Source organism: Canis lupus, chromosome 24, assembly GCF_048164855.1.
Source record: "Canis lupus baileyi chromosome 24, mCanLup2.hap1, whole genome shotgun sequence".
In the NCBI taxonomy this organism is placed as follows: domain Eukaryota; kingdom Metazoa; phylum Chordata; class Mammalia; order Carnivora; family Canidae; genus Canis; species Canis lupus.
The window spans coordinates 43,601,514-43,615,059 of record NC_132861.1 but is presented as its reverse complement, the minus strand read 5'-3'; the positions used below and the strand labels follow the sequence as shown (position 1 = coordinate 43,615,059).

The 13,546-nt window shown below is 44.7% G+C and overlaps 1 protein-coding gene, 1 long non-coding RNA gene and 1 pseudogene across 6 annotated transcripts in view; 1 reads left to right on the top strand and 2 right to left on the bottom strand.

Annotated features, from left to right (window-relative positions):
- DNER (delta/notch like EGF repeat containing) overlaps positions 1 to 13,546 on the top strand; it is a 311,266-nt gene that overhangs the window by 203,883 nt on the left and 93,837 nt on the right. The window lies entirely within an intron of this gene.
- LOC140616133 (uncharacterized) overlaps positions 1,746 to 13,546 on the bottom strand; it is a 47,737-nt gene continuing 35,936 nt past the window's right edge. For 3 of the 5 annotated variants that reach the window (XR_012016657.1, XR_012016660.1, XR_012016661.1), the window contains 2 exons: positions 4,010 to 4,242; positions 1,746 to 1,962 (listed from right to left, as the gene is read on the bottom strand). This is a non-coding gene — a long non-coding RNA (uncharacterized lncRNA). Of the gene's footprint in view, positions 1,963 to 4,009; positions 4,243 to 6,760; positions 6,849 to 13,546 lie in introns of all 5 variants that reach the window. The other 2 variants (XR_012016658.1, XR_012016659.1) reach the window with 2 other exon arrangements.
- Positions 11,609 to 12,752, bottom strand: LOC140616514 (histone-lysine N-methyltransferase SUV39H2 pseudogene; annotated as a pseudogene).

Genomic DNA, 13,546 nt, shown 5'->3' with positions numbered 1-13,546 from the left:
AACTCTCAAAGTGTATGAAGTGTGCTTGCCTTCAAAAATTGTATCCCACTGTGCTCTGATTGTTCCAAGTCTGATCATGAGAAATTGCCTTGTTTGATGAATGCATGAATTCAAACCAACTTCTTGTCCCCAGAGAACAAAATCTCCCAACAAAGTCTCTTCTTGGAGACATTGTTGTCTTGATGCGATGCTCATTTCTCTTGAGAGAAGAACATTTCTCGGTAAGTGAAGTATTATCAGCAAAGAAGCATCAGCCCCAGATTTGCTAGTATTTCAATATTTTGCTTTCCGTTCTATGTCAAATGTCCATATAAATACAATTTTTTTAGGCCGTGCGTAATCTAGAGATGTATGAATATGGCATGCTGGGTGTTGAGTTGATTAATAAACTCTCTTCCTTAGCTTTCACTTTAATTTTTTATTACAATTTATTGGAAGCAGGAGATGGTTTTTTTATGTAGTGAAACATCAATAAATGTCATATACATGTGCGTACAACATAAGAGGAGTTATAAGTTATGGCCAATAACATTTCTATTTTTGGAAGGGGATTTTTGTCAAATGTGACTGATATTTTTCCTCAAACTTTTTGGGAATACATTAAAAAAGAAGAGGATTGTCAACAGCCTCGAATACCACAGGAGCATCGAAGAGGAGGTTATTGACTTTGGCTAGAGGGTTTGTCCAAGCCATCGTCGGTGGCCTCCTGTTTATGTTGATGTGATACGGATTCCAGTGGAAGCTCTGAAACTTCTCCACATACAGGGACAGAAGCAAGGAAGGTGTTAGAAGTTGCCAGACACTCTGAAGGATAGCTCCGGATTTGGAAATAGTTGTAGCCACTTGGTTTTCAGGTGACAAGGAAGCTGTGAACTCCCCCAGTGACACTGGTTGGCCATGATGAGATGAACAGGGTTTGGGCCAGATGTGAGAATTCATAAAGACCAGCTTAGTGGCAGACGAATGTGAGGGACAGAACCCCAAAGGGTCTCTTACTTTTAAAATTATAGCGTACTATTTAAGAGCATGGGCCCTGGAGGCAGAATGCCCCTATTGCAATCATAAATCCCAACCAGTTAGACCTCAAATGTGGGCCATTTTCCCAGTTTGTTTCCCATCTCCCTCCAATGTCACACTGTCTGGAGACCCTGCTCGTTGCTTGAGGTCATATGAGCCCCAGGGGCCAGAGTCAGCCCTGTGGTGTAGACACTACCCATCCCCCTTGACCACAGCCTCCAAGGCCAGCAGTCTACACCCTGCCCTGTCCTTACCGTTTTCTAGTAGGGCTCCTGGGGCATGGTGCACAACCTCTCTCAACCTGCTTCTTTGACTCTGCATATTACAGTGACCCTCATCATGACTTAGGAATATCACATGAGAACCAAGCTTCTGGTCTGTTCTGTGGACACATATCTGCAATATCTAGCTCATGCCTGGCACATAGTAGGTGCTCAATAAAGAGCACCTACATTCATACAGCATTCATACATTCATGCTGAATGAATGAATGAATGAAGCGAGATGAGATTTTATACAAGGCCCACAGATGCGTAGTAGGGCCTCTGTTCCCTTGTCTCTCCTCCCTGGGCTTCTCCCTGTAGCATACGTTGTGTATTTACCTCCCACATTGGACTGCGGCTGGCCCAAGGGCCGCGACTCTTCCATTCCATTACTCTTCATTTCTCCGTCCCCCGTCGGTGCCAAACCCCACGCCTTGCACATTCATAGACACGGAATACGTGGTCTAATTGAAAGGTAGCTTCTTTAATCATGATTTATTTTATAAGAGCCTTCTAATTTTGAGAATATAATTTTTCCTCAGAGGAGCTATTACTTTTTCTGAAAAGAATAGCTGTGATAGATCTTCAACACTGTCACTGCCAAAATATTATTAGCATCGCACAAAGCATTTTTCAACTTCACGGTGCTTCATTGTGCCAGCTGATGGGTGATTTTCAGCCTCTTAAAAAAAAAAAAACAACAACTGTCATTTCTGAGGCAGAGAACGTGGCATGTGTTCTGTCCCAGATCTGCCCTTAAACACTGGGTATTGGGGATCCCTGGGTGGTCAGTGGTTTAGCACCTGCCTTTCGCCCAGGGTGCGATCCTGGAGTCCCGGGATTGAGTCCCATGTCAGGCTCCTGGCATGGAGCCTGCTTCTCCCTCTGCTGTCTCTCTCTCTCTCTCTCTCTCTCTGTCTATCATAAATAAATAAATAAATCTTTAAAAAAAAAACACTGAGTGTTGCTCGAGTAGGTGTCCAGATGCGTTTCAGCAGTGAGTTAGAGGCAGGTCACCTCCTCCTCCTGGAGTCACCTCCTCCTGGGGACAAGTCCTGAATGGGATTGGCTGTAGGTGCTCATACCCAGCCCCACTCACCTCAGGAAGTCAATGGGTGAGCAGGTGAAGGCAATATTTTTTTTGCAAGTGGCTTAGTTCAGGGGTTCAGAGTGGAAGGCACCTCAGGGCTCATCTCTGGACATGGGGCATGGGAAGCAGGGGTGACCCTGGGAGGCTAAAGGACTTGACCATGGTCTACAAGCTCGTGGGGGACATAGGATTTCAGGCCTCATCACTCCGTGTCCAGAGTCCACATCTTTGGGCCAGAGTACACATTCACTGCAACACATTCATGGTTTGTGAATCTTACATGAGTTATGAACAGAGAATATGTGGCCCATGTTGCTGTTCACTCATACGTGGGACCAGAGATGGTGCCAGCTGGGACCAGGGGACACACCAAACAGCAACCTGCTACTTAGGGTTTCAATCCAGCCCCTTCAGCTTACCACTCAGGGGGCCAACCTTTCAGCTCTTGGGTGTCCTCATTTTTAAAATAAAGGTTTGTAGTGAGGATCACACATTCATCCAATAATTGCTTATCGAGTATCTACTATGTGCCAGGCATTTTCCAGGTACCAGGATGCATCTATGAAACAGCTAAGTCTCTGTGCTCACAGAGGCCACATGTTAGTGAATGAGATGAGTCAACAATGTGTGTTCCTCAAGGTGTATGTTGTGTGTGTGTGTGTGTGTGTGTGTGTGTGTGTGTGTGTAAAGGGAAAAGGTCAGGCAGTGATAGTGCAATGAAGAAAAGTAAAACAGATGAAGAGATCAAGAGAAATGGGACCATGATTACAGGTAGAATGATCAGATGGAGCTTCTCTGAAGGGAGAGTACTCGTGTAGAGACCTGAATAAAATGAGCTTGTGAACAATGTGACTGTGGGGGGGGCAGAATAGCATCCAGGCAGCGGGAAGAGCACATGCAAAGGTCCTGAGGCAGGAGTCTCATCAGTGATGAGACTTGGCTCTGGGAAGAAAACTGGAGCGGGCCATGAAGGAAGAACAGGGATTTTATCCTGAAGGTGACAGGAAGCCTTTCGAGGGTGTGAACTGGCACAGGCCATCTGACTTCTCTCTTGAAAGGATCACTCTGGACCCTGGTGAAGAAGAAACAGAGGGAGGGAAAATGGGGAAACTAGTCTCCAGGCAAGAGAGAACCACAGCTTGAGCCCTGTGGGGCTGGTAGTGATTGAAGTTTGGATCTGGGACGTACTGAAGCTGTGGCTGGTAACCCTGGCTGGGGGGAGGAGTGCAGGGTGTGAGTGGAGATATGGGTGACTCCAGAGATTTTAATTTTTTTAAATTAATAAGAGCTTCATTGAGATACCACTGAAATGTACAATTCAGCGATTTTCAGAATATTTTCAGAGTTGTGCAACCATCACCATGGTCCATTGTCATCTCCCCGGAAGTGGCCCTCTCCCTGTCGCCCCTGACCCTGCCACCTCCTCCCCCCAGCCCACGGCAACCACTGATCTACTTCCGGTCTCTATAGATTTGCCTCTTCTGGACTTTTCATGTAAGTTGAGTTATTTGATATTGGCTTTTTGTGTCTGGCTTTGCTCACTTAGCGTCACATTTTCGAGGTTCGTCCCTGTTGTGGCGCGTACTAGGGCTTTGTGCCTTTGTATCCAAATAATACCCCAATGTATGGAGACACCCACCTTGTTCATCTGTTCATCCACCGAGGCACACTTGGGTTGTTTCCCCTCTTGGCTGTTGTGAACAGTGGTGCCATGAACCCCACTCCACTTACGCCCTCTCCCTTCTCTCCTCCTCCAGGGTCTTCTGCTTCCAGACTTTTCTGTCTTCCTCTTTCTCTACCATCCTCCATCTTCCACCTTCATCCTTGGCTTCTCATCAACTGGGATTCCAAGGTCTCATCTTAAATCCAGTCCTTAATAATAAAAAATTAATAAGTCCTTGCTGCTGCTTCCTTATGCTTGTCTCCCCCCCTCCCTCCCCCTCCCTCCTTCCTCCTCCCCCTTTCCCCATGCTTCATCTTCTTCATCCCTGCCACACATCGGTCTATGTCCATATTGTGATTTCTCACCCAATTTCTTCCTTTCTCTTTATACCATGAAACTTCTTCTCTGAGGTCATTGGTGGTATCCTTCCCACTAACTTCCAGAGCTCTTTCTTTGTCCTTGTCTCTGTAGGGCATTTCTCACCTGGCTTACAGAGCCCTGCATGATGTCTGCTCTCCTGAGACCAGGCCAGCCCTCCTCCCTCCTTCCCTGCCCTGCTCCCAGGAGCTCCTCTCTCTCCCCTCTCCTGCTGCCTCCCTCTGCCTTTGACAGCAGTCACTCATGCTGAGCTGTCACCTCCGAGTGTTTAGGTTTCCCATCCTTCCTTCCCGCCTGTCACCTCAGCTCCAGCACTTCCTCTGGACTTGGCCCTGATGCACAGCTAATGGCTCAGCCCCTCCTTAGACTCTACCCCAGAGCCCTGGGGGTGGGGGAGATCCTCCTCCCTCCACCTCCCCACACACATGCTTTCAAGCCTGACTATTTTCGAAGGCTCTGGTTTCTATCAGTGGTGCCATCACCACGCTTGTCACCCAGGTCAGAAGCTCAGGCCTTGCGACTGGCTCCTTTGTCTTCCATATCTCTGGATGGGCACCAGGTTCGCTCTAGTGACAAGGATTTGGCATCTGCTCCAGCTCCACATCCCCCCCGCCCATGCCCTGATTCAGGCTGTTGTCACCTGCTGCCTGAACAATTGTGATAAGGCTGTCCACCTTCCACACGGGCCACCTGGCTTCTAGCCTCAGCACCGCCCTCCAGGAGCCCAGGGCTGGTGACACCGAGCTGGCTGGAGATGTCACACTGCCCGAGGCCTGGCCTGCTCCGACTCCTCCTTCTCCCTGGGGCTTCAGGGAAAGGACTTAATCTCGCTGGGTCTCATGCTCCTGCCTGTGACCTGGGATGGCAGATGGAACCCACAGCGCCACGCTCCAGTGATGCTAAGAGGTGGGGAGGGGGGGGGGGAATGAAACGTGTGCTGTGTTTGGAAAGGTGCCTGGTGGGATGCCTGGGTGGCATCTGCCGTTGGCTCAGATCGTGACCCCGGCGTCCTGGGATCAAGTCCTGTGTTTGGCTCCCCGCAGGGAGCCTACTTCTCCCTCTGCCTGTGTCTCTGCCTCTCTCTGTGTCTCTCATGAATTTACAAAAATATATATATATATATATTTTTGGAAAGGTGCCAGCACAGGAGTAAGCACACAACAAACGTCAGCTGCTGTAACTGCTGGCGTTCCTGTCGAGCCAGTAGTTTGAGGCCCTCCAGGGTGCCCAACCACTGCTTCCCCTTGGCAAGTGATTTGGACTTGGCGCCTCTGGTTCTCCCTGTCTGGTGAGCCAGGGTGGCCCAAGTGGGCCCCTCAGAGCATCCTTTTCTCTTCTGCTGAGACCTACTCCCTGCCCACTCTTCCTGCCTCAGGGCTGGCCTTGCTTGGCTCTCCCAGCCTTCTTAGCCAAGCTTCATGACGAGGAAATAAAACACACACGAGGAGTAAAGAAATGTGGGGTTTGGAGTCTGTGGGCCTGGGTTTGATTCCAGGCTGAGCTTCTCACCGACTCTGCTTTGCTCCCCTGAGCCCCAATTTTTTCACCAGTGAAATGAATAACAAGTCTCAACCTTGTAGGAGTAAAGAGAGCACACCCACATGCACACACGCACATACACACACACAGGCGTGCACACACATGGGCACAGAATGGGAAATCCACAGAGTGCATATATTGTAGCTTCTAAATTCTAAAGGTGAGAGGGATGGGCACTACCATTCTCAGTCTGTCCCCAGGGGCTGTGCTCATGCCCCCCATGGCCCTCTGGGGTCCTCCTTTATGCTGAGGAAGAAGGGAGGAGAGTTAAGCTCCACCCCCCAAACTGAAGCAAATGAGAACAGGAAGTAACCAGTCTACACACACCTTCCCCATGTCTGCACTCCATTCCCAAACCTTCAAAGATGCTGCATTGGCAACCCCCGCTCCTGGGCAGATGATTTGAGGCCTTGGCCCCATCCTCTTCCCCTACAGCTCGGTCAGTGCATCTGAACACGCCTGACTTGGTGCTACATCCCTGCTGTGGCCCGTGCTACGTGTTCGATTGTTCCACGGAAACAGGTCTTTGCTCCTCCTCTGGAGTGGAAGCTGCCTGCAGGCAGGGGCTGCTTCTAAGCGCCTTTTCGACTCACCAACTGTGAGTTTTCACTCACAAAAAAACGTTCCTCCTCGAAGAAGGAATACCGTCTCTACAGTTTGGTCTATTATACAAGCCTAGAATTCAACCGATACATATCTTTAAGTCAATCCCTTGTGTGTCTCATGGCATCAGTTCTTAATTAATTTAATGCTTTCTCCCTTTTGGCTTCAGTTTCTCTTGGGGAGCCATCAGGACATAATGAAAGAAACCTTTTTTGAACTGTCTCCCACTTCGTAATCACCAGATTAGGAGCTACAGGTCTCATACAGAGTTTGGCCACGGTTTCTGATTTGGGTTCTAGGAAAATGGAATGAAAGAGATTATTTTAAAAATAGCAACACATGGTGCTTACGTAGTCATTAATTACTTTATAACGAGTGCCTGCAGGGTCCCTGGCTCTGTGCTAGGCGCGGAGGATAAAAATCACCAACACTGCTCTTAAATAATAGGAAAACAGATCTGGAAACAAAGCAGTGACAGGCACAGCCATTGAGCCTGGGGGCTCCCGATCACAAAAAAGAAAAAAAAAATCATGTGCCAACAGTGCAGTCAGGAAAGACTCTTTAATGTAATATTTGACTTTCTTCCTTTTCTGATCTGTTTCTTTTGTAATCTGTGTCATATGTGTGCAACTCTTAAATGAATAATATTAACATCTGAGACTGAGAAAAACCGCTGTTCGTTTTCTAGATCAGTAGTTCTCAGACTTTAGCAAGTACCTTGTATCAGAATCACCTGGAGGGCTTCTGGAAACTCCGATTGCAGCCTGTACCCACCCCTGCCCTCCCCATCTCCTCCTGAGAATCTCTGATTCTGTAGGTCTGGGATGATGCTGGTGTATTTGTATTTGTAGCAAGTTCCCAGGTGATGCTGCTGCTGCTGGGGGGCCACACCTGGAGCCTTGCTGGTCTAAACTGCCTGTTAAAAACTGGGAAATCAAATAATATTGGGATTTTGTTGGGCGATGTTAAAATCTGTCAATTACCCATCCGTTCATTCAAAAATATTGAGCTGTCTGCAATGTACTGGGTGTGGTGCAAGCTCTGCGATTGATAGAAATGGTTCCTGCTGCTTGGAGGAGTCTCATTCGATCATGACGACCAGCCTGGAAAGCCGGGTATTGTCATTCTCCATGATTCACCCAGGGGGCACATGAAGAGCCAAGTCAGTCCTTCGATGGGCTACCCAGCTGATCCTTGAGTGGCCATCCCAAACCTTTGACTCTGCAAGCCACTGTCCTGTCCCCTGTGTCTCTTGCTTACATGCTATATTAGATGTGGTTACTTTCTTTCTCACCTTGAGATTGATTTTCCTAATTTTGCTGGATGTCAGCTTTCTTCCGTGCTTTTCTATCGCATATTCCGATTTTAATTATATTTTATCGATTGCCTTTCACGGATGGGCCTCCTATGTCTTCCTTTCTTTGCCTTTGGTTTTTAAATCATGTTTGCATTTGTTCTGAGGTGTTTGTTTTTCCCCTGCCAGCAGATCTTACTACCTTTTTTTTTTTCTGTTAAATAACTCTTGCCTTCTGACTTTGAAATTGGATGCCTCTGAGATTCAATATCTAGATGGCCCACAGATTCCTGCTATTTATTTCTTGCTTCAGTGTGCTAATATTAGGCACTCCATCTCTGCAGCAGGGGCTTAGGCCCCAGCCCAGCTGCTCTGATCCCCAGAGGGCAGGAGCTGAGGCTGGTGGGTTCTCTCCTGGCATCAGGCTTTCAGTACAAATCCAGCAGTTTCGCCTCACTGCACAGCTGGGCTATTAAAAGACCAGGAATGTTAAAAATAGCTCCTATCCCCGCTCCCACCTTGGAAGCTTTCAGGACAGCTCTCCAAAGAAACCATTAGATTCTATCTCACCGAGTCAGAGCAACACAGAAGAATATTTTTATTTTGGTGAACATCATGCACAAAAACAGTTGTGCAGGGAAGGAGGATGTTTAGAAAAACAACTGATCCATTGCCTTATTTTTTAATAGCCTGATTCATTTAGCCAACTTTGCTTCCTTGTGATTTATCACTGAATTCTAGAAGGCTTTCCTTCATTTCAGGAGTACGGCCAGCATAGATTGTGATTTGGGGGTGCCGAGGGGTGCAGATTTTCGGTTATGTTGCTGGCAATCAAAACACACCACCAAAAAAAAAAAAAAAAGGGCACTACCAGAATGTAGTTTCACCAAACCATTTGGATATTCACAGGGATACTTAGCCATTTCCCCCTCTATAACTGATAAATTTTAAATTATATTTTCTACTTGAATACAAAATAGTATAAAATTAAACACTCCAAGTCTACATTAGACTAAATGTAATCTGGGAATGCATCCACTGAATGGATTATTTGGTTCAGTGCGTTTCCCTAAAGGTGCCTGGTTGCCTTTACCATCTGCCAGCCTTCACTTAGGACATGCGTTTTATTTCATCCAACATCATTTCTCACGGTCAGGTGCTTTAAAAGCACTGAGCCTCCATTTAGAGTTTAGAGCTTTGCCAATTGTCCCATATGTCCTTGAGAGGCATCCTTATTATATATCCCAAGGCATAACTTTCTTATATCTTCTTTGTTGACATAGAATGTTCTCCAAAGAAGCAGTAAAACCTTTGTGATTCTCTAAGAGGAGAGATCAGTATTTTCCATAGCGGTCTGTTTATGGACCAATTATTATTTTTGTTTATTCATTGACTGTCACAATTATTAATTCCTCAGTAACTTAAAGTTTTTAGACTCAAGTCATTTATTTCAAAATGGTCTTTAACTTGTTAGAGGCTATAAATATTCCTATAGATTCTGAGTTTTAAAAATATCCTGAAGGATCTGTTTGCCTGCTTTGAAAGGATTGATTTCTGTTTAAGGGAAGATAAGAGGTGTTGGGATGTCAGTCTGAAAGACCAAAGTCTCATCGACTTATGCCAGGGTTTCTCAACTCTGGCATGAGGGACACTTTGGGCTGGGTCGTTCCTTGTTGTAGGCGACTGTCCTGTGCATTGTAGGATGTTCAGCAGCATCCCTGACTCCTACCCACTAGATGCCAGTAGCTCCACCAGGGGAATGACAATAGACAACATCTCTAGACATCACCAAGTGTTCCCCCGGGGAAAGAATTCCCCTACTGAAAAACCACCAAGGTAAGGAATTAAATCCGGGGGTGGGGAGCTGTTACAGGAGAAAATCCTGCTTTAGGTCTATTGATTTGCCACATCACAGGCACCTGTTAAAGATGCTAACACTTTTTGGAGAAGCAAGACTGAAGTTCAGAAGAGGATCACCATAACTTTCCATTCATCCAGTCTGGCTGGGGGTGGGGAGACCCTTTAGCAGGGCAATTGCCCCATTGTGGTGTCCCCCATATTGGAAGTACAGATCATTGCAGAACACAAGGTGATTTTTATTTTATTTATTTTATTTTATTTAAGATTTTATTTACTTATTTATGAGAGAGATTGGGGAAAAACATGAGTGGAGGGGGAGGGGCAGAGAGAGAAGGAGAAACCCGACTGAGTAGGGAGCCCAATGTGGGGCTCGATTCCAGGACCCTGGGATCATGACCCGAGCTGAAGGCAGATGCCCAACAGACTAAACCACCCAGGTTCCCCACACGGTGGTTTTACATAGCATATTTTTGTGAGAATACATGCTTATTTATTTATTTATTTATTTCCCAATTGATGTTTTACTCTGCAGGAAAATAAAACAAAAACCAAACAAGGAATGTATTCCATTTCAGTCTTCATGATCCAAGTAAAAAAAGTTCTCATAATTCAGGTACACACTTTGGCCAACCCAAGTTTAGCTTTATCATATTTTAAAAATTCATGTATAAAAAATAAGTATCAGCTCAAAATATAGATTATTTTAAGAGCCTGCAGGAAATATAAAAATAATTAAATTTGGTGGAAATGTTAAAACTGCCTGAAATTCAGAAGATGTATTATATGAAACATTATTGTTAGGTACAACTGCACTCAGGGCTATCTTGTTTTACTATTTATGTTTAGACCAGAAGTACTCAACATGGATCTCTTAATTTACATTATTAGGAGGGGCCCTTAAAGTGCTCCATTTCCTCTGCCTGGCACTCCCCAAAACTCTCCTGGTCCCAGTGCCCCCATCCTTCAAAGCAATATAATGGGCAACCATTCAAGAATTTTAGAGCTTTTTTTGGGAAATTATTCCTTTAAGGGATTAAAATTCTTTAAGAATTACTGGTTCAGGGATCCCTGGGTGGCGCAGCGGTTTGGCGCCTGCCTTTGGCCCAGGGCGCGATCCTGGAGACCCGGGATCGAATCCCACGTCGGGCTCCCGGTGTATGGAGCCTGCTTCTCCCTCTGCCTGTGTCTCTACCTTTCTCTGCGTCTCTCATGAATAAATAAATTTTTTAAAATCTTTTTTTAAAAAGATGATAGGGGGATCCCTGGGTGGCGCAGCGGTTTAGCGCCTGCCTTTGACCCAGGGCGCAATCCTGGAGACCCGAGATCGAATCCCACCTCGGGCTCCTGGTGCATGGAGCCTGCTTCTCCCTCTGCCTATGTCTCTGCCTCTCTCTCTCTCTCTCTGTGTGTGTGACTATCATAAAAAAATATGAAATCAAGCTGTATTTCAACTTTTATATTTAATTTTAGACCTTAAATTTATGATTAAAATCCAATATTTTGATAAAAGTAGAAAAATAGAATAATTCAGTATCATCTGTTTGTCTCAAATACAAGTACAGTGAGTAATAATGGGAATGACAACATAACAGAAATAGCACTTGTATATATTTGCCCAAATTGAATTAACTCTAAATTCAAGGTGTATGGCAGGTTGACTATTTGATCTCAGTGTCTTATGGTACTAGTTCAATGCTTAAACACTGAAGGACGCATTTTTCTCTATTCACACAGTATTTTTATGTACGTATATGCTCATCTATAAATAGTTTTCCCTTCACATTTAGTATCTAATCAGTAAATATGTATATTTCAAATTAATCTATGTGACCCATGTTCTTCTCTTCAGAAGCATCAGAAATACATTTGGCCAATAGTTTGAAACATGAACTGTAAATTAACATAGTATATAATCTTGACAATCTGAAAAGAGTGCCAGATACTTTTTTGAAATGTTAACATTAGAAAAAAACAAAACTACAATTGTCAGCTCTATTTCCTGAATATTCAGTTGAGGTAACCTCTGCAAGTCACAGCTCCACACTTGCACACAGTTCTGACCAACAGAATCTGAAGATATATCTCCAGAACCTTTCATTTGATAATCAAAAATGAGCTCTTCTCCAGCATTTATAGTTCTTGTGGAAAATAATGCTATTTGGGGAAGATGGGTATCAAGGTTGTCAGTGAAAACATTGAACACCTGAAGATTTGGGTCACAACTGTGGTTAACAAAATGAGAGACATTTCCATATCGGCTGCATCCCCTGTGAATTCATCAGATTCATAATCCAGATCGAAGAGATATGTGATTCCCTTGTTGTCATATAACTGCTCCCGTCTTTCAGCTTCTTTGCTTCTGATTACCTCTCCAACATATTCCATGACAAAACTCATTCTTTTAATCTTCACAAGGGTTTTTACAGCCCAGCCCAGCCATAGCCATTGCTAGTTCAAAAGATGCAACGTGAATACTTTTTTGTACAATCCTATTGGGACAATCGGGTCCACATTGATACCTCGAGTTGCATTCATAAATGGGGGTACCAGGTGGGATTTTAATTTGCTGGTTTTTATTATAAGCCAAAAGAACTCCAGCTTCAGCAGGACAGCATTTCTCAAAGAAGCAATCTGTACCTGAACAACCAAAGGTAGCTTCATTGAGTAAGCTGATTCCAGGAGCTTGTTTGTATTCATTAATATAGTAAAAGTCTGAAGGTGGGCCCTCTGAGTCAACAGTATTTTCAACAAAAATCATTCCTTTATGATTCTTTCTTCTGTTGAGTTCATCTTGCCACCTCTGCAGAGCTGTCCTCTGTTTAGCCTTCTTTACAATGTATTCAGCAATGGCATGTTTCAGAGCTTTGTTATTGTCTTTTAGAGATATTGCTTTGCCTTTCTTTACCTGAGATAAATAATTATGCTTGTCATTAGAGAACTGCTGAAGTAATAATGGGCACTTGAGATTTTGCAAAGGTTCCCAGGTATTTGTGGAATCTGGCCATCCTTTCCATTTTATAAGATAATATTCCATATCCTCGTTGCTCCTCGGCCCCAGCCACTGCCATCTTAAGGAGCTTGTATTCAAACTCACTATGTATTTATTTTGATGTGCATTAGGGAACTAGCACATTTTGCCCATGCTGTTTTGGTATTACTGCATGAGGAGAGGCTAAAACTCACTTGAAAGGTATAGTTGATTTTAGAACAAAAGCTTTAAGCAAGTTGATTCATTTGTGCTAGGAAATATTTACGTGTTAGGGATTCAGAGATTAACAAGACAGACCAAGTCCTGATTTGTAGGGAATTTGTTCTCAAAAGGAAACCAACAAAGGAAAGCATTTCAGGTAATAAATACAATGCAATGGAACTTGAAAGAACCCTGTAGGGAAAACAGGAATCTCCAGGACAAAGTCCTGCTCCCATGGCTCACCTTCTAGGTGGGGAGGTAACAAGTCTATGTGTGTACTCTTGAGGAGAAGTAAGCGCTAGGTGAAGAATAAGGAAAGGCTTGAGGCCTGAGTTCTGAGCAGGTGGTTTCTGGGCAGAGACTTGACTAATGGGGGTGGGGAGTAGGGGCGGCCATGGAAGGATGTAGCATCAGAGGGAACACTTTGTGCAAGGTGGTGGTGGGACTCCAGGGCTGAAGTTTTTGATGGCCTAGAGTGACTTTCGTGCACGGGAAGATTATCTGAAACTATCTTTTGTGTTTTTTCCTTTGCAAGAATTAAATAAACATAAATCATAGTGATTCTCAAGCTCCATTAGACATCTCCATGTATATTGGCTCCTTGAGTTAAGAATACATATTGGAGTCTTGACCGGTGAGATGAAATTTG